Source organism: Poecilia formosa, unplaced genomic scaffold (genome assembly GCF_000485575.1).
Source record: "Poecilia formosa unplaced genomic scaffold, Poecilia_formosa-5.1.2 Scaffold19, whole genome shotgun sequence".
Taxonomy (NCBI): Eukaryota; Metazoa; Chordata; class Actinopteri; order Cyprinodontiformes; family Poeciliidae; genus Poecilia; species Poecilia formosa.
The window spans coordinates 1,714,745-1,735,900 of NW_006799958.1; positions in this window are offsets into that span (position 1 = coordinate 1,714,745).

Here is a 21,156-nt window from a genome sequence, read left to right on the forward strand (position 1 = left end):
TGTGTTTATTAGAGTCCTCTGCCTTGTCTTCGGGTGTTAGGAACTCATGGTTGTTTTATTGCCTGCTGCCTTCATTTGCATCCTTTTTTTTTTTTATGCAGGGCTGTATGGTCCACAGAGACTACAGGCTGTTGTGTGTTCAAAACCCTTGTCTGCCATCTAAATAAGGCTTTCAGGGCAAAAAAAAAAAAAAAAAAAAAATCAACATGAAAATACAACAGTGTGATGAACATTAGCTCACACTTAGCTGGGCTGCTTTGGGAATATGCTGCTTCTCCATTTTGGATTGTTATTTTTTTTTCCATGTGTGTTCCCTAACTGCTCTCTACCCACAGGGCACTGAGGCCTCTAGTTTCAGCAGGAGAAGGCATAAAATTGACAGCAAACCCTTAAATGTGCTGTAGATTTGCATGGGAAGCCACAGGAAGCCACAGACAATGCTGAGAAATCAAACATGGTGCTCACTCACCGCTCTTTAAATAACAAGCCCATACTTTCTAGCTAAATCGACTCATTAACGGAAATCGTTTTGCACAAAAGTATCAGAAAAAAAAAAAGAAACGGATGTGTTTATTTAACGGCATCGGTTATGCTTGTGGTCAAACTCCAGGGGGAACTGCAGCAACTCTTTTTGCGAATCGATAGCGCAGAAATAATGCATGACTGATCATATGGTGTTTTAGCTCCTTATTTGCAGTAGAAAACCGTGTTTTGTTTGGCTCCCAGAGGGCAACATGAAAGACCCGGGGAGAGGCGGAGAGGACCGCGAATGGAACTGGAGAGAGTGCATGAGGATAATAGGAGGACATTGATCATTTGGCGAGCAAGACGGCAACTGAACCTGTGAGTCGAGGCTAACAAGATGTATCATTTATACATTATTTAGACATGTCTGGTTTTTTTTCTTCTTTTTTTTTACACGTTCAATCCTGTTGCATCAGGTTTGCATCACCCTCTTTGGAAGGGACACAGCTCAGTGACCTCAGATTCCAAGAAGGGAATTCACTTATTGTGCTTTAAAATCCTAAATCGCATAATTTTTCTTGTCTGTGCACCAGTGGAAATATTTCAAAAAAGGGGAGCATCTGGGAACATAAAGTGAAGACCTCGGTGTCTTTGAGAAAGTCTTAATGCTTCTTACAGTTTTTCATATTTTGTCACGCTATGACAACCACAAACTTCAGGGTATTTTATTGGGCTAAAACACACCAACACAAAGTAGCGCATAATTGTGAAGTGGAAGGAAGACAGTACACAGCTTTGAAAAGTTTTTGCACGCAAGAATCCGAAAAGTGAAGAAGTCAGAGTTTTGTTAGAGAACGCTAGCGAACGAAGAAAAGACAGAGGAAAACATCAGACAGGTCACTGACAATGTTGTGTAGGAGAGAAAACATTACCCCAAGCTCTTAAAATGGAAAAACTGCAGAACAACTGTCCTAACAAGACATGGCCAAGAGGCAGGGCAAGCACAGCACTAACCTCCTAACTCTGGAGGAGAGGCAGAAACGTGCAGCTCAGGTGGGGGAAAGTGAGAATGTTCCAAGGTTTGGAGATGTCATAGAGCGATGTTTTAACCATTAAAACACGGTGGTGGCAGCACCTGGAAGTGTTTTTTTTCTCCAGTGGGGAACTGGAGACTTGTGATAGTAGATGGACGGATTTAAATACAGGAGGGGGAAAACTGTTAGAGGATGCAAAAGATTTGAGACGGATGAAGGTTCGTCTTAAAATATAACCAGAGGAATGTTTTGATCAAAGCTAACCATGTGTTTTGTTTTTTTTTTCTTTTTCAAGATTGATACTAACACATGTGATCGATCCAGTGTGTCGCTAAGAATGAGTCAAAATGTGTTTGCCTGAGCAAAGCTGGTAGAAGCACATCTCACCGGATGCAGGTCAAAGAATCGTCACTATTTTTTATTTCAACACGTTCTAAAAATTACGTCCTACTTTGTGCTATTCTATCAATTTAAACCCAGTGCAACAAACTGATTGTAAAGCAATGCAAGGTGAGAAAGTCCAAGGGGTGTGAATACTTTCGCAAGCCACAGTAAGATATAACAAAGATGCAGCAAGTGTGAACTCGGTTAAATATTTCCTCTCTGTCCATTTGAAATGACCGTCATGGGAGCAAATAAATCTCAGACCAGGCAGCACTGGTCAGCCGCAAGCTCGTAAGAAAAATTAATTTTGCGAATGTGGAGATAGATCGAGTTCCCTCTTGGCAGGGGGAGAGAGAGAGAGAGGAAAAAAAGCATGCTACTACAGACATGTTAACAACGTCTGCAGAGACCAATGAGGCCCATTTACAATAAGTGTCCGTTTTAAGTCGCCTGTTTGCGTGTGTGTGTGTGTGTGTGTGTGTGTGTGTGTGTGTGTGTGTGTGTGTGTGTCTCACCACAGCAGGCTATAAGGGGTCCCTCTGGTGTCAGCCCGAGGGTGGCCATCCGAGGCAGACGGCCCTTAATGGAGTGATGCTGCACTTTCTCAATCACACAATTAAGGCCCCGGCCTGGAGAGAGGGAGAGCTGCAGAGGCAGACTTTTTCGGCTCCCAGCGCAGCAGCGAGCGCAAAGAGGGAGCAGGAAGAGGAGCAGGATCGTGAGCGGAAAGTGATTTATGCTGTGGCATGGAGAGGACTAGCGGGCCTTGATAAATGGCTTCATTAGAATTAATTAGGAGAGCGGAAGATCTGACAGACGGCGGAGAGACCGAGGGGCAAAGAGTGGACATGAGGGATAAGAAGAAAGGGTGAGGAAGAAAAGTTGGAGATAAATAGGGAACAGATGTCAGAGATTTAGAATCAGAAAAGGTGAGATATGGTGAACCAAAAAAAAAAGCTCTTATCTGTAAAGAGGTCAGTGTGTGGTTTTGTTATAAAGAAAGTGTACCGGGGCCCCCAAATGTCTGTGGTTCGTACTCCTCTGTGTGTGTACATGTATGTGTCAAAAAATGTTTAGGACATCCTCACACACACACACACACACACACACCCACCCCACACACTCTGTTCCCCTGAATCTCTGAGTACAGCTGGCTTGGTGAACACCGGGTCTCCCGTTCAGGAGAGGGGCAGGAGCGCGCTCAGCGTTTGGACTGATCCTGCATGCGCCGCAGGCTGTGTTTGTTGGCTGAAGGAAGGCTTTGATGGGCCAAATCACTGCCTCTCTTCCATCAGACGTGTCTATCATCTCATCTCGTTGAATCTTTCATCTCGCCTCCAAAGAGACAGAGGCTAGAACTCCAGCGACTACAGACAAAACTCCAGTCCGCCCTCTTGTTGATTTTTAAACACTGCTTGACGTGTTCTAGATGACATGTAGACAAGGAGCACAGCGAAGACTGGCATGTAGTATTTTTGACTTATCGCCGCGCTGCCTCAGTTTTTGACATTTCGGATGTGTGGTGGACAGACAAGACGCGCGCTTGTCAATGCTCCGTGGTCGGGATGGGAGAAGTCTCGGCGGCGGTGAAAGGTGGGCGATCTTTTGTGCATTCAGATGCAGGCGGACAAGGAGGAAGAAGATTGAGCACAAAAAAGATTTTGTTTTTAAAATGTATTTATAACAAACTGTCAGAATGTTATTCAGTGCTCTGCAAAGGTATTTTTTTTATGTGTTGACATTTTTCTGATTTTTTCATGTCACTAACACAAATTTTTATGAATTTTTTGGGGGGGAGAAAAGACAAGAAAATAAGTGCAAGTCAAAAGCCCACTCCACAATTCCCTTTCTGACAAGTTATTTTATAATTATCAGCATGTGAATTTTTAAAATCAGGTTGAGGTGTTGACTTTGACTGGGCCATTTTAAAACATGAATCTTCTTTGATGTTAAATCTTTACACTCTAGCTCTGGCTCAAAGTTTGGGCCTCTCCAAAAGCATTTTTTTTAGGTCAATTACAAAAAATGGAAGTTATGGAGAACAAGTAAAATGAACACATTGAACATTTTTGATTAGTTAGGACAAAGACATGTATGACTTTCATTTTGAAATCAGTCATCCTTAGTATATACGGAAAACAATTATGTGTGTAAAAAAGAATAATACTTTGCTCGCTCAGTGTGACATGTGAAGTGGTTGCAATTTTTTTTATACTATCGCCAACAAAAACACTTTTTGTTTGTTTGTTTGCCTTTTCTGAAATATGTCAAATTTTTGTGCTACCAAGTTTTGTGGGGAAAAAAACCCAGTAAAAATTAGGGTGCTATGGTGACGCAGGGGGAGAGCACAGCCCACAGAAGGAAGCCTTAGTCCTCGATGCGGCCGTCGCAGGTTCGAGTTCTGACCCGGTGACCTTTGCCGCATGCCTTCCCTCTCTCTCATTACCCACTTTCAAATAAAGGCCACTAGAAGCAATAAAACCAATAAAAAGTAAAGAATGGTGTGAGAATACACAAACCAATCAGTATAGGTCACATCTTGTGATGCCAGAGCTGAATTACAACAAACGACATTAAAAAAAAAATCTTAGCACTTAGCATTATTGTCCATCCGTTGTTGCCACTCTTCCACAAACACCAGATTTGTGGTCTGCAGGTCTTTTGCATGATGTTTCTTATCTTCCTTGGACAGAACTACTAGATTATTGGGTTCAGGTCAGGTTAGCTTGTTGTCCAATCAAGCACATTAACATCACAGTAACTGCGCCAGTTTTTGGTACGTCTGGTAGAATGAGCCGGTGCCAAGTCCTGCTGGAAAATAAAATCCAAAACGCTTTCCAGCAGAAGGAAGACATAAGTGACTTTGGACCACTTAGTAACAGTCCAGTTCTTTTTCTTCGTGGCCAAGAGAAGACACTCCTGACATTGGCTCTAGTTGAGGGGTGGATTGACATGAAGAAAGACAAACATTTGTAGTCCATATGTGGGATTCGTATGGTGGCCCTTGAGGCGTTTACTTCAGCTCCAGTCTAGTCGTTGACAATCTCCCCTAAATTCTTGAGTGGATTTTTTTGCTTGGCAGTTCTCTCAAGGAAACGGTTATTCTTCTTACTGTTGCACACTTTTATCCTTCCACTCAATTTTCTATAAACATGTGAATACAACCTCACATACGGCTTGTGGAGGGTGTCAGTGATCGTCCTCATGTCATCTGTTGAGTATGTCTTCCCCCGTTATCACGTAAACCATAACCTGCCCGTAGCGTAACATTCATACATCAAGTATATATGCCTTCTTAAAATGGCTGCTGTCGTTTGGGTTTATTGTTATGTGTACAAAATGTGAAAAGAAAAATCAAGAGGGATGACTATTTTGCCAAAGCACTACATAGGGTATCACAGTGGTTAATGCAATAAATACTTAGAAGAGAAATGAGCTAATTAAAAAGTACAAAGAGAAGTAAAAGCAGAGTTCATTTAAAAAAAATAGTACATATCTGTCTTAATTTAAATTTTGGAAATGTGGTATATTTCTGCTGTTTGCTGTCATTATAGGCTGTTAGTTGAAAGCTCGGTGAGCTCCAGTAGTCAGGGAGTGCCTGCCACTTCTCATCCGTCCATCTTGGTCTGTTTTAACTCATGGCTGAAGGAAGTGAAAAGACCCTCCGAAAAAAAAAAAAACACAGCGGCTTCACAAGCTGCAGGCCACAATTAATCTAATTCATCTCTCAATTAATCTGGCACACCTAATAGTTAGGTTAACGCAGCACAGAGGCGCAACCGAAAAGTGTCAAATCGAATACGAGAAAGTGAAAGTCCGTGGAGCAATTCTTGATCTTTTTTTCCTCTTATTTCATCACTTCTCACCTTCATCTGCCCGTCTCATCTCATACAGTTGCAGGCAACAAACACATGCAAACCAAGACTAGGTGGTAAATAGGTAATAATTAATAAGTCCAAAGCTGGAAACAGATTCTCATCCCAGCATAAAGGAGACAACAAAATTGGAGAAGAAAAAGCAAATGGCCCCTGAGCCTCTAGCGATGCTCCTCTCCAAAGTTGTTTCGCTGGAAAATCGGGCAATTGACTAATGGCGTAAACGCTGTGTTAATTACCAGCACCAGCACCCCAAACAGTCGTCTCTGCCTGTAACTAATAAGAAATCAATTAGCTAATGAATTGGTCATTAAGTGAAAAGCTAATCTTGGCCGAGGTCGTTTTTTTTTTTTTTTTTTTAATTTAATGATTTTTTTTTGTGTGCCTATGATCCTGGCTAATTGCCGTTGTCATACAGCGCTCTCAGCTTTCAGCATGGCTAATGAAGCTTCATTAGATCATAACTGGCATTCTTGGAAGATTCCCGAGCAAACCTGCTTCCCAATTATTTTTAATTGCCAGACATTCTGCACAAACAAGTGCTGCTGCACCTTGCGGAACAGGAGAGCTGCTCTGCGCTTCCTTCTCGACTTCATTTGAGGCGATTAGAGGGTGTGGGGCAGGGTCGCCGCCTGAGCCGCTGTTGTCTGCGGTGGATTTAAAGAGCCCGTCGGCTCAACTTGCCGGGATCATCATTTTGCTTTCTGTCCCCGCTTTGATTTGGACCGTGCAGAAAAAAACTGCTGCTCCCAACATGGCTGAATTGTCTCAGAGTCTCCCATGTGCACAAATGCTGATGGCCACAATGTGTCTGATGATGATGATGCACATGGACACACACACACACACACATGTTTGTGTGGCTATCATTGTGGGGACTTTCCATTGACTTCCATTCATTTCTACAGCCTGAACCTTACCCTTTTCCTAAACCTAACCCTTAACATACCTAACCCTAAATCTAAACAAAACTCAATCCATATCTTAGCCCTAAATCTGACCCCTGACCCAAAAACAGTGTTTCCCCTTGTGGGGACCAGGCTTCGGTCCCCACAGGAGCAGGGGTCCCCACAACGTAGTATGTGTCAGAAAAATGGTCCCCACAAGGTATTACAAACAAACTCACACACACACACATTTGCTGACAAAAAAAAAAGAAAACTAGATTTAACTGGCATGTCTGTACAAATAAATGCACAAAGCCTCCTAACTGTAAACCCACCACACCTGTAAATGCATCTGCCGATAGAAACAAAAAATAAGGAATAAAAAAATAAAAGGTTAAATTAAAAAAAAACATAGCTACAATGTTTGCCTTACAAAATTGTTTCATACACAGTGAACTGATTGACAAGCTGCAACCACAAGTTTCAACGTATCCTATCAACTTGGAATATAAATTAGGCAAAATAGTAATGATTCCACCACCAAGGGGATGGTGTGTTCAAGGTGTGTTCACATCTTGTTTTTGGCCATGTACAGGACAAAAAAGCCTTCTTCTTACTTTCTCCCAACAATGGTTGTCTTTATCTACTCCTTAGTAAAAGCAAGATTTGTGAAGTGGATTACTTTTTTGAGTCAAAAGCTGAGCTGTGGATTTTTGCATCTCCTCCAGTGTTACCACAGTTTCCTGCTTCTCTGGTTGGTGCCGACACACTCTTTACATTTTTCAGACAGTGCAGTTACAAGCTTAAAGCTGGATGCATGTCTTAACTCTTCCTTATCTTTCTCAACAACCGCTGACCTTCCATGGTGAGCTCCTCGGTCTTCATGTTGAAGGGTTTTTTTTCTCCCCTACTGTTCTTTAACACACCACTGAGGCCTTCACAGCACAGTTACAGTCAAGAGAGCTGAGCACACATCCATGTACGTTTTGAGTGTAATATATATCGGCGTTGTTTGTATGTGATAGCTGATTGCTTTTGACCATTGATGACAGACATTTAAATTTTTTCACTGGAAAAAAGCAAGTTGAACGCTGTGCATCTTTTTCTTTCCATTTCACAAGCATGCACTACTTTGTGTTGGTTTAGCACATTTAGTCAAATTAAAATACATCAAAACTGGTGGTTGAAACATGAAAAATGATGAACATGCCGCTGTAGTTTTCTGTGTGTACATAGAAAATATTACCTACTAACATCAACTTCACCATGCAGCTGCTGTATTAATCGTGAAAGGGAGGCATATTTATGCAATTACAGTCAGAGTTGCCTGCCTTTGAGACACCGGCCATTTTTTTTTTCTCCACCAGATTGATTTTGTTCCCAAGGCTGTGCATCCCAGCGATGCCAAACGCCTCCCTGCAGGTGCCTTCAAGTACACGCGTGTCTGCGTGCGCACGCTTGACACGCTGTCGAGAGGGCTGGGCCTACTTCACTGGGATGCTGAAGTTTTGAAGGGGGGATGAGTGGCACTCCAGATGTCTATCAATATTTAGCAGTAAACATGCCAGGCAGGCGGGGAGAGACGTGGCAGCTGAGAACACGAGGTGGTGCAGATATGAACTGTTGGCTCTCGGTTTAACTGGTTAAACTGGGAGGTAAAGTGTCTCTGAAGCTGACAGCGCTAAGCCACAGCTGTGACACCTTACAGTCTGTTGGCAATGTCAACTCTTCGCTGGAAAATAAACAAATCTCGGTTTTCGAAGAAAAACCATGTTACATTTGCTTTTTAAATCGTGTTTGGATTCAAAGTTGACAGAAGCAAAACTTCTTTATAGTATTCTTTGGCAAAAAAAAAAAAACAATAAAAAAATAAGCTGAACACTCAGAAGACAGAACTTTGGTCAACCAACAAGAAACTCTTACAGGAGTTCACTCAAATGTGTGTCCCTGTGATAAATACCTGGAGACTTGTCTAACAAGGAGGAGAAGGTTGATAGAATTGTCTTCTGAAAGATGAAAGTTTGGAGACTTAACAAACCGGTTCCCTACCAAGGGAATTAAAAGTGCTATGTGATGAATCCAGTCTGCTTATAATTCACCAAAGTAATGTTTATGTTTAACAAAAACTCTAAGCAAAAATTGAGAAACAAGTTCAGGGGTAATAATACCTTTGCAAGTCATGCTATGTGCTTTATGACTGTTAATATTTTGTCGGTAGCCATTGCTGGCTTTGCTGTCCTCAATGCAGTTGTCTCCGGTTCAATTCCCGGCACTGCTCGTTTCCCCCTTCCCTCTCTGCCTATTTCCTGTTCCTACTAATAAATAATGACTACTACTGTCAATAAAACCTAAAAACAAACAATTTTGTTAGTATTTCACAAAAATAAAGGTTAAACTGCTAAGCTGCATATTATTTATTCTCACTCTGCTTTGAGTCGACACACTTAAACTAACACGCGCAGACATTCAAATCACAACAAGTCTAATTGAGGTTTATGATGCAGCACAGAGCATATGCTCATCAAGCCAATCGAATCATTAGAAAAGCACACATTAAGATGAAGAGCTGCCAGAACTGCAGTTGAGGAAAATACGTGCGGGCCTTCACTTCCTGTCCAAGACAGTTTCTTCAAGAAACACGACACAGACACCGAAACACACATTTCCCCTGCAATGTCACATTTTTTGCAATATGCAAATTCAACATTTGGCTGTGCGGTTGTGACCAGTTCTGAGCTTTGGTATCTTCCTCCCCCCACCACCCGTTCCATTTCCTGAGAGCCGGTGGAGCTCTGACATCCACGCACGTCTACACGCTCTGTCTGACATTGGGCCCTGTGGTGAGATGCTCCTTGACCAGCCTTGATCCACAAAAGAGCGAGTAAGTGGAGGGGAAGGAAGACAGACAGGAGCAAAGACAGCCTGTCAGAGGAAAAGGCAAACAGACGTTAGGCTTTCCAGAGCCGCAGTTGCTCTCTCCGACTCTCCTCCGCCGCGCGCTTTATAAAATTTACATGACGCATCAGAAAGGCCACAAGAGCCTCTTTGATTGTGGAGCTGTGTCTGAAAAATACATCAGTCGCCATCTTTTCTGGGGGAGAGGCTGCGAGACAGAATGAAAATGCACTTGCCAAGTTCACACACCCCTCCACGCTCACATTGGCAAACAGCATGGCTCGGAGAGAGGAAAAAAGAAATAGCAAAAAGGCAGAGGAAGAGTTATACATTTACTTGAGTGCATCTGTGAAACAGTGGGATGCAGCTCCTCAGTGTCATCTCTAATTCCTGTGATCTAAATCTATAAGAATTGATGGTGCCTTTCACCAAATGCTGTTACAGGGGACCTGCTCGGTTTATTTAATGAAACCGGTGTCACAGCAGATATGTGTCCTTGCCTTTGGAAACTGTGACAGGTGTTGGTGGCAGATTTCCCTCAAACAGAGCCACCGAATTAACAAATCACATTACCATAACACTGGCGTCAGATCTGGGGGCCTGTTTCTCTGGCACGGTGGTCCCTGTAGTTTGCCTGTGTGGAAGCTCCCCACTTGTGTCCAGATGTCCCCACAGTGCCAGCTTCCTCTGCCCAGAAGCCTCTCAGTCGAGGACGGACGCAGATGAGAAGGACAGAGGAGGTTTAGCAGAAAACCACTCACAGTAAACCACTTCTTGCTGAAATGTCCTATGTAGTTGATTCATAATATCTTAGCATATATTTGCTCCACTAAAGGGAGTATGAACGTCAGGTAGCTTAGCAGTACAATTTCCAAATCCCAGAAAACATTTTCATGATGATCGATCACTAAAAATAGGAATGTAGAATCCGTCATTCCAGCTATAAAGTCCTTATTATGGCGTCATGTATCTAAGAGAATATAGACTTTAAGTTTATAAATCACTGAAGGGCTTCACACCAAAAGTTTTACTTTGGACTTAGCATGCATTTTCACTTATTTATAATCCAATCCTTGCACTTGGTTGTATTTTCCAAGCAGTAATTTGTCTCCATGCGCACACACCTCCAAAATGTGCATTTAAGCATGAGCAGAAGGCTTTATAACATTATTTTATTGAAGTCCCAGCATGCTGCTCATACAAAAATCCAACATAAAGATTGAGCTCGTCAATGTGATCACATCGGCATGATCAATAAAAGTAAATATTTTGTCTGATCGTTCTTCTTTCTGACTGAAATATGCTCACAGAGCTCTGAAACAGGTTGAAATTACTGTGGCATGCTATGTTGTGTGATTGATTTGCACATAAAACCCATTCACCTGTATACCTTCATGCAGCTATTAAGCTTATAGAAACAAAACAAAAATGGATTTTCCGTTTCTTACCTTAAACCGATGACAAAAGCACAGAAGCCTCTTATATTTATGGAAGTGAGTAAACACCTTAGAGCAGATGTGATATCCGTGTCGGATTATAGAAGAGAATGAAATAAAATTTTTCGTACAAGTACACATTTCTTGTGAAAGGGTAGCTAAGAAAGTAGCAAAATAGTATCAGCATAGAAAGCTAAGGTTTATTTAGGTTTTTTGATCCACTGATGTCCAAACAGTCCCTTTAAAGGGGTTTTAAACTGTTTAAATACATAAAACAACATTACAATTTATTCAAAGTTGAATTGAGTTCAATAATTTCATGGAACCTCGGTTTTTCCTCTTCATTACTGACTGGTTTACAGTCAGTAAAAAAAAAAAAAAACCATGATCCTGTCCATGACAACAAGCAACAGTTTTTAATGACATGCAACAACGTTAAAGTCAACTAAGTCAGTGTTTCAAACACACACATGAAAAAGTTTAACTTGATGGCAGAAGATTTTTTTTTAACCTATTGCATGTTTTCTACGTTCCTGGACCAGGCCAAGCCGAAGAAGAAGTTTATTTGAGTCGTACTGTACGTTGCATGCTTACAGGCTTAATGCAGCTCGGTGGAAAAACAGGAACATCTAAACTGACTGCAAACTGCCTGTCAGTTCATTACGACCTCACCATCCAGTAATTTGATGTTGTGGATGTGCTGGCAGCACCGACGCAGGCGGCCCAGAGACTGTCTAATAGTGTTGAAACCAGTTAGCCGCGTTTAGCCGTATTAAACAGAATATTAATGGATTCAGAAAAAGAGCACCGAGCGTTGTTTAAGCCTCAAAGTGCGCTGATATCCACCTATACATTCCATTACCTCCATTTACCTCACCTTTTATTCACGCGTTGACAGTGGTAAACAAAAAAATAGCAGTCAAGCTTTGCGGAACGCTGTTTTTCTTTTTTCTTTCTTTCTTTTTTTTTTTACAGCCAAAACTGTTTGTGGCGTTATGGTTTCTGATCACCTTCATCTCAGCCCTTTAGAGACGCTACTTCTTCCAAAAAAGCAGGGGGAAAAAAAGCAAAACGACTCAGTGTTGCTTCTGTCATGCTAAAATAGCGCAGTTTAAATCAGCTATGATTTAAACGACAACAGTTCCAATAGACTACAGAAAGAGGAAGAGTTTTTTTTATTATTATTATTATTAAATTCATAATTATTGGTTTCAGCCCTTCACACAACATGCCTCCAGAGTGTGTGGATAAACAGTGACGGCTCGGGGAGTTATGCTGATGGGTGCGCGGTGTGACAGCCGATGGCTCCGTCAATCAGAAACGCCTCTCATCTCGTAATCCGAAGGCAGAAGCAGGCCGGGGATGCCTGGTGGATACAATGCAATAACAGCTAATATAATGACCTACAACCGCGGACGAATGGCAACGTGCTTGAGCACATACGTGCGAATTCTAACACAAAGATCCAAGTTGTGTGAAGACGAGCAAAACGAGGAGTAGTCACATCTTTAACGATGAGAGAAACACCACAGAAGATAGTTTTGCTAAAAGGAAAATGCGAATCCATCCGCGTGCTTCACCGACTCGCCAACTGCTGGGACTTTTAAAGGGACGGAAACTCGGCAGCAACAGCCTCTAAGCCTCCCTGAGCTGCGTCCATTTCCATAAGCGCTGCTGGCTGTCTGAGCCACGCCAGAAACACTGGGAGGCTAAATACCCCGGCATATCATTTCCCCCGCTTCGCTCCTCGCTCTCACCTCTTCCGAACCAAAAGTTCATTACCATGCAGTCCGCCTTGGAGGAAGAGGAGCAGCAAACGGTGAGGAGTACAGAGCTGAGATCATTGACAGCTTGATGTGACGAAGGTCAATTGAAATAACAGGTTTTTGTATGTTTATATTCTAAATGGGACACTTGTGTCGGCTGTTCTTTGCTCTCCTGCAGAAAGAGGAACTGGGGAGCTCTGTGGCTACAGGGTCGACACACACACACACACACACACACAGAGAAAACACACACATACTCACGGTAATGAGCAGGTTATGCTCAGGCACAGGCTGCTAAAATCTGTAATTATAATCAACCTCTCCCCCTCATCTCTGTCTCCCTTCCTCTTTGCTTCTCTTTCTCCGTCTACATCAGTGAGCAGGCATTGGGGAATCCTTCACTAAGCACCAGAGGTAATGAGTTTATTGATTAACATGCAGAGATGAAGCAGCTCTCTCAAATTAGTGTTGTTTTACATTATTGGATGGACTCGGGGCACTTCAGAGCTCTGCGAGACCACTACCTCATTGAAGTCCCAAAACTCACATATACATTCGCTTTATTACTCCAACATTAAGCGGAGAAGCAAAGAGGTGTTTACACTCTTGGATTTCCCCGACCGCTATTTTTGCAGTTGGATAGTTTCTACTGAAAAGTAGAGTAGAGCTGATTTTAAAATAAAAAAATATATATATATATTTTGAAGAATGCCATTCTGTTTTTAATGCGTTTGGTTTTGCATGCAGGTACGGTAGGTGATCCGTCAGACAACTGACAGCCCTGCATCTGGCTAACCATCTGGATAAGGAGCACCACACACATCTCACATAACCGCTGCTTGTGACCTCACGTCTCAACATGCTTTAGAGTCAAGAACGGAGGTAAAAGCCATACAAGTCTTCAGGTGTTTTCATTTTTTTTTTTTTTTTTGGAAGTTATGAATTTACAAACAGATGGACAGGATGCACAATAATGGCATGGTACAATATCCCTAACATTTGTTTAGGGATAGTGAAGCAACACTTGCAATCCCTTACTGCCAAGAATCAAAATCAGCCGTGGGGCAAAGACCCCGACCCTCAGTTTACCACCGTAGACTAGATTTTGTGGATCAAATTGTGACTCTAGAGCAACTTTTCAACCACATGGGGTCCGTGTTGACGTTAGCGAATCTGCTTTGCACAAATTGCTAAATAAAAATATATTTTTAAAAGAAGTTCAGATTAGAGGTCTGCAATTTTCTTTTTTGTCAGTGTATTTTTATTTATTTATTCTTTTGCATGTATGCTGTCAATTATCAAGACAGCAATAAAATGTATCTGATGATGTTTGCAAAACTGAATAGAATAGTTTGAGTTTTTAGCTTGACATCTTTTTTTCCCTATGTTGTCTACTAGAGCATCAATAAGTAACACATTTCATAATTGTCTGCATACCACTGTACAAGCAGCCTAGTTTATAATACACTTACAGCAAGAAAGTCCTGGGCTATTTCTGGTTTGCATGATCTCCATGTGGATGCCTGGGGTTTTTTTTCCAGGTACTCCAGCTTTTGTGACTGTGTGTGTCTCTGTGTCACCCTGTGATGGACTGGCCTTTATGGATAAAGCAGGTGTGGACAATAGTTAGATGAAATTTAAGATAAGACTTTCAGATCGTCATCAGCCATTAAAGCAAACGACTCCAATAATGTGACTCAGAGGAAGGCGATGTCGGTTATTTGACCCCTGCACACCCTTTCAAAACCCCCTTCAACGGCACAAGCAGGAAAACACAAATCCTTCTAAACAGTCTGTCATGTACTCCTGATGTATCACACACTCATCCTTCAGGAAGGTTACCAGTCAAAGGGGAGTCCCTTAACTCCCGTTTTCCCCCCTCGTTTCCTCCTGAACGCTCCCTGTGAAGGTTCCCGGCGTGCAGCGTGTCAGAGGCGCTATAGAGATGCCAATGAAAACGGCAGAGCAAAGAAGTGGCGTCAATCGCTCACCGCCAGCGCCTCACTCCCGCCACTTTGAAGTGATGGCTCTGTGATGTGGAGGAGCTGTCAGATTAGTGGGCCTGTCACTGCTCTGTCTGCTCGTCTGTTGGGCCTGACAGGGCTTGTGATGGAGCTCAGACTAAACAAAAGGGCGATCACCTTCGCTGCACTCGACCACACTTTTCTTTTCATAGGCAGGGTAGTGAGAGAGAGAGAGAGAGAGACAGAGAGAGAGAGAGAGGGAGGGAGGAGGGCATCCATCCTGCGAGCTGAGAGCGGTGGGGAGGTGGAGCGTGTGTCACCCCTAAAACTATCATCCAAAAAATAAGAGCTGGGTAGGAAAAAAAAAATAGAATACAGTTACTTCACCTGTTTTGATATCTATCAACATCTTAGAAAGGGCCTTGATAAACTATTCATAACCCCCCGTATTGAATGTGAAGCTTGAAAAGCTCTTGGCTTTCAGCAGTAACTCTCCTCTTCCTACTCTTCTCTGACGGTCGGATTTGAGGAGTGGACAACAAATGGTTTCTCCAGCCTGAACTACAGGTCTCTGCAACTTCTTCCAGAGTTTCCGTAATCGTCTTTCCCAGCCGAGGTGGAGAGTCACGTCTAGGGAGGTTTGTGTGCTGTTCGTGACATTCTCTTTCCATTTTCAGATTGGAAATGAAGCCAGTTGTGTCCAAATGTTTAGCTGCATGTTAATAATAGTCAATAGTATGTTCCAGGGTCCCATATGATCATTTTTGGAGTCAAAATATAACCCCTTGTGGGTCAAGAAAGCAGCTGTGTCATTCATCTCCGTTATGTGCCTGACTTACTACCAGAAATTATAAATACAAAGGTTTGTTCTGTTTACATAAAGATAACTGCAAGAACATTTTTAGAACAGCTGGAATATATACTCACAGTAAATCAGGATAATCACATTTTGCTAGATCGTTTTGCTTACAAATATGTAAGTTTATTGTTGCAACTTGTCAAAATGTGGAAAAATTCAAGGCGCACACTGCTTTTGCAAGGTTCCATACAGGTAGATTGCCTGAAGTCAATTTTTTTTTTTAAGTATGTGAATTTGGACCAGCATGGACTTCCTTTCCAAAGGTCCAAGGACTTCCTCTTAAGCAGAGCCTACAGTCGAAATGGAGCATGAAGAAACCCATCCATTCTCCAGACACCTGGCTCCCTCGGACCACAGGTGCAGGCACTGGGTGAACTTCTCGGCGCGGTGAAAAAACACACTAACGAAGAGAGAGCGATCACTGCTGACAAAGCCAGGCTCAGAGAGTAATATGAACTTCCTGTTTTAAGTCAGTCTTATTTCCTTTTTCACTTGCGCTGTAATTAAGAGGCCAGGGCCTCGGCTACGGTTACCACAGCCTGCAACAGCGTGGGCCTCCGAGGACCGGCTTGCAAAAATGCACTATCCAGACTTTACATTTCACCATCTGTAAACCTAAATTATTAGGGAGATTGCCTGCAGCTACAGATAGACACTGTTTAGTTGGGTAGTTGTGAAGCACAGCTGAATGGGTCAAAATGCTTCTATTTTTTGATTAATAACCACTGGCAGAGCAGTGTGATTAATTCCCACCCTTTAACTTGCTATTAAGATGGACAGTCTAATATCCAGGCATCAACATTACTGCTTAAACTAAAAGAACTGCAACATACATCTTCAGATCCTTTTTGGTCCCCTATGCACATATATTTAATTGCAATAAGCAAAATAGTGTTATTAGTCTTACTGCTGCTCTTACAGACTGACTAAACTACACTTATATTTAGGAGATGCTTTGTTCCTGAAGGCATCCGAAGGGCTGGGGAAGAATATTAAAACTACAAATTGCTGTCGTCTTCTTCTTCAAATGACGAATCATTAAAAAAAAAAAAAAAAGAATTTTTTATGTCAGAGTGTGCCCTTTCTCTCCCCGTCTCTCCTGCCTTGATGAGACGTCTGCGGTTAAAGTGATTGTTTTAAAACACAATAGTAATTAAGAAATCGTCACGCTGCTTCAGCGGCTGATGACAGATTGAGCCGAGTGACAGAGAGACAAACAGAGTAAGATTGAGAGGTCGTATCGAGTTGGGCTAATAGCAAAGAGAGGAGCAGTCAGAATACAAATGACAGGGGAGGAGATAATGAAGAGTTTTGATGTGACATGGGAGACAGAGAGATCTAACAGATGCAGTCAGTTAAAGATGAGTGACTGCACTACAGGTCGGCTCGCACCGGCACGCAGTTTTACAGCTCATAAAAACTAGTTGCACACACTGGATGACATCTGCGTGAGCAAACATGCACACACACAAGACCAGGCTTTAAAATTAAACGACCTGAGTGTCTCTTTTGAGGACAAAAAGTATTTCTGCTAGATCGAAATATTTTTTGTCGTTTTGTCACAAAAACTTTATGAAATCAACATTTTTTGCAAGCATTTTAACTAGAGTTGTACTGAGCTATCATGACCGATCTTGTTTTTACTGAAGTACAGTTGGTACGCTCCAGTTTTAAGGTTTTAACATGTAAAGGCAGGAAAAGGTTCAAAAATAATTCACCGATAACTGCAAAACACGCAAAAGAGTCAGCAGCATCTTCATTTATTTAAACGAATCAAAGTAAAGACGTTGGGCTTCAAAAATCTGAGTACAACATATGTGGTACCACAGGAGAGGAGAAAGAGCACAGAGATGCTGTTTTTGATTTTCAGATCATCAGTAAGTTTCATCAGCTCTATAAAAGCTGATGAATTAGACATTTGCTGGACCAGAAGCCGAAAAAAAATCCTTTAAAGAAGTTATTTTTGCTGCCTATCAATCTGCAAAGGGTTGTAAGGCTATTGGAAATAGCTGTCAATATCCCCAAGAGTGGATATTCCAAGCAAATTCACCTCAAGGTCAAATCATCCAATGCTCAAAGAAAATCTAAAAGACAAAGCAAGTCAATCCACCCAAAGATGCTGCATTAAATGGAGAGCTTGTACTTTCTTTAGGCGTGTTTTGAGCAAGTGAGAGTGAAGTAGACATGTTTGGTGAAAATTAAACACAGAATATCAGCAAAAATCATATTTTACCAGCTCTCAACCATGGTGGTGGAGGTACGATGATCTACGATCGCTTAGCAGGCAATAAATTCCTCAACGTCCCAAATTATTGCAGAGTACAGTGTGAGGCCATCTGCTATATAGCCACAACTTGACTTATTTTGGCTCATAAACAAGACAACATTCACAATTAAAACTGCAAACCTACACCAGAATGTCTAGAAAACAACAGTCAATGTGTTGCAATGGTCCAGTCAAAGTTTTGACCTCAGCCACATGGAAATACTGATGAGGGACCTCAGAGGATTTGTGCAGAAATGAGCCTCAACAAACTGGAAACTCCAAAATCCCTCCGCAAATTCCCTCTACATGATGAGATCATGCAGAAAACAAATACAGTCGGCACTAAAAGCGCTCCGCAAACTACAACGCCATAAAGTCTGTGGTTTTAAGTTGTAGATGGACTTTCTGTTACCAGCTTCTAAATTTATTTAACTCGTGCCTCGTCCATACCAAACCAGTCATAATGCCTAAATGGAGTACCTAAATATACTCCAGCGACAGTGAATACAGGTAAAATAGATCAAAGGGAATATACATGTATTAAATCATGACATTATTCATGACTGACGTTGATGGTTAACATGAATATAAGTCTTACAGGAAACCAATCTGAAGTCCTGTGAAGTGACGGGGACGTATGTGCGCAACGTGGAACAGATTTAAATAAGACATTTCACAACATTGTGTCTGCGCAAGCCGCTACGCGTGTACATGACAGAGACAGGCGTGTCATACACAACACGTGTGTTTGTATTTGTGCGCTCGTGCATCTACATCCATCTGCAGCCGTTTCCATTTGAAGGCGTCCATCCCGGCACAGATAATAAGGCAGAGTGTGCCTCCCCAAAGGGAGTGAGTGACAGTCTGAGGGAGCGTGGCGCTACACTTATTCACGCTGATGGAGAGATCAGAGTGAAACATGGCAGACGTTGTCATTGCAGCCTTTCCACCAGAGAACGGAAAGCATCCCAACGCTGAATTCTGCAGTCGTGGATGGCGGACGGGGATGCTCTGAAGACGAACAATCGCGCAGGGCAGCTCGAAAGTAGAGAGAGAGGGAGGAGGACAACTGGGCAGCAGAGGAGGAGATGTGATGTTTGGATAAATCATAGTGTTAGAAATATTTATGTTATCCTTTTTTCTATTGCCACTTTTTTTAAGACTGAATCTACCTCATGCTCACATATCATTTTTTTGAGAGAGCATAGTTTATTTTGCAGGATAAGAACTTGGACCTGTTGCTTTACCTCAAGAAAGTCTTGGGTTCAGATCTTCGCCAATTACTGATCACTAGCAACTTTTTTTTTTGCAAAACACAAATCTGTGACTTCAGCAATATTAACAGTACTAAACATTCAGAGGTAAAAATCACTATGCAAAGTTCACACAATCCTGCTTAAAGAGATAGAAACTCTGATAAATCAAAACTTTTCATGTGTATGTAATATTTATTCAGCACAACTTGGAAAAAAAGAAACAAGTTATTAGGAGGGGGGAAAACGAATAAAAAGGAGTTCATATTTTAATACTTTGTCAGCCTCCGGTCTTTGGTAGGGGTCTGACAGCCTCCAGCAGCTTGACTTGATGTCTGCCCACTCTAACTTGCAACGTTCTTCAAACCTTATAGATTGTAAGGCTATCTCTCGCACACAGGTTTCTTCAGGTATATATGATAAATCAAACAATATTATGGAAAACTGGCGATGAGTTTGCAGCTCATTGTTTTGTTTTTTTTTGTTAGGACTTGTTTTGTGTTAGAAATGGACGAGTACGCCACCCGCCGTGCTGCCTTTACTAGCTCAGAACGGCCATCTTTACATGATGGGTGGCTAACCAGAAAAACAGCTCAGCCACTCCTCTTCCCTTCAGCTTCTTGTCCGTCTTTATTTTACTGTTTAGAGTTGTCATGTCTCACCAAAGGACATTGCTCTGGTCTCATTACTGACTTTAGATGGGATCTAATAGGGGTCTAATGGGCTCAAGCTTCAGATCAATAGTCTATTCATAAGAATCAATAAGTACACCAGAGACACCATGCATGAGAACCAGAGGACGGCGTGTTGCATGCACACCCCGATACCTGTTAGGGGAAAAAGGAAGACGGAGAGAGGAAGGAAGGATGGCAGATGATTTGGGCTGCAGGGGAAGCAGGGCCTTGGCATGGTAACAAAGGAAGCCTCGTGTGTCACAGCGATAGGCTTTTCTTAACTTTTTAGCAGCACTGGGAATATTATAATCTGATGATAATAAACATCACATCTAAGGCCTTTTATGTCTGGGCTAATATCCTGTTGATATTTAATGAATCTTTTTAATCAAGAGCTAAAATAATGATTTCTACAGGTTCTATTGCCATGATTATGAATATTTCTCCACAGTGTGTGGGTGTGTGTGTGTGTGTGTGCCAGAGATTTGTCGAACATGCATGCCTGACTTCCAGGCTTCAGTCAGACACTGGACTAAAACAAGCCCAGCTGATGTGTGTTTACTTTCTCTAAAGCCCAGGAGGATTTGGGTAATTGAGCATGAGCAAATCAGCAATAGAAAACCCATTTTGCACTGAGAAGCACACACTCCCACACACACACACACACACTCCTGCATTTACTCTCTTGTTGCCTACTGACACATGCTGATCCCTTTGAAGCAGTGGTGCATGAATGTGTGTTAACATAGACGGAAGTGTTGAGTGTGTGATGGTATCAACCTTACGGGACGGTGTGGACATTCACGGTTTAACGCCAAGTATATAAATGACAGTATGATTTATAGTTCGTGAAGATGCTTAAAAAGGTAGAAGAAAATGATCATTACCTTATTGAAACATAAAAATGTACTTTTAGCTTGGCTAGACACAGATACATTTCTACTTATTGTGTTTAATAATTGTGAGTGAAAGGCAGCTGTGTGATGCACAGTGCCACATATAAAGTAGCTAAGTGGCACATAAAGAGGTTGATTTGCAAAATTTGAAACCCCCAGCTGTCTGCTGAAAAGGTTGGGGGTCTTGTTTCAGATTCTGTTGATGCCTGGTTAACTGTGACCCAACGCAGCATGCTGTAGAGATGTGACCCATCAGAGCACCACGAACACAAACGCTGCTCTTAAAAACAACACACATTATTAAATGGGCTATTTCAGCACATTAAGTAGCATAAGTGCACAGCTAAACTAAACATTTGATCACATATTAAATATGTTAACATGTGACATTCTTGTGGAAGCAACAGTGGGATGGATGGATGGATGGATGGATGGATGGATGGATGGATGGATGGATGGATGGATGGATGGATGGATGGATGGATGGATGGATGGATGGATG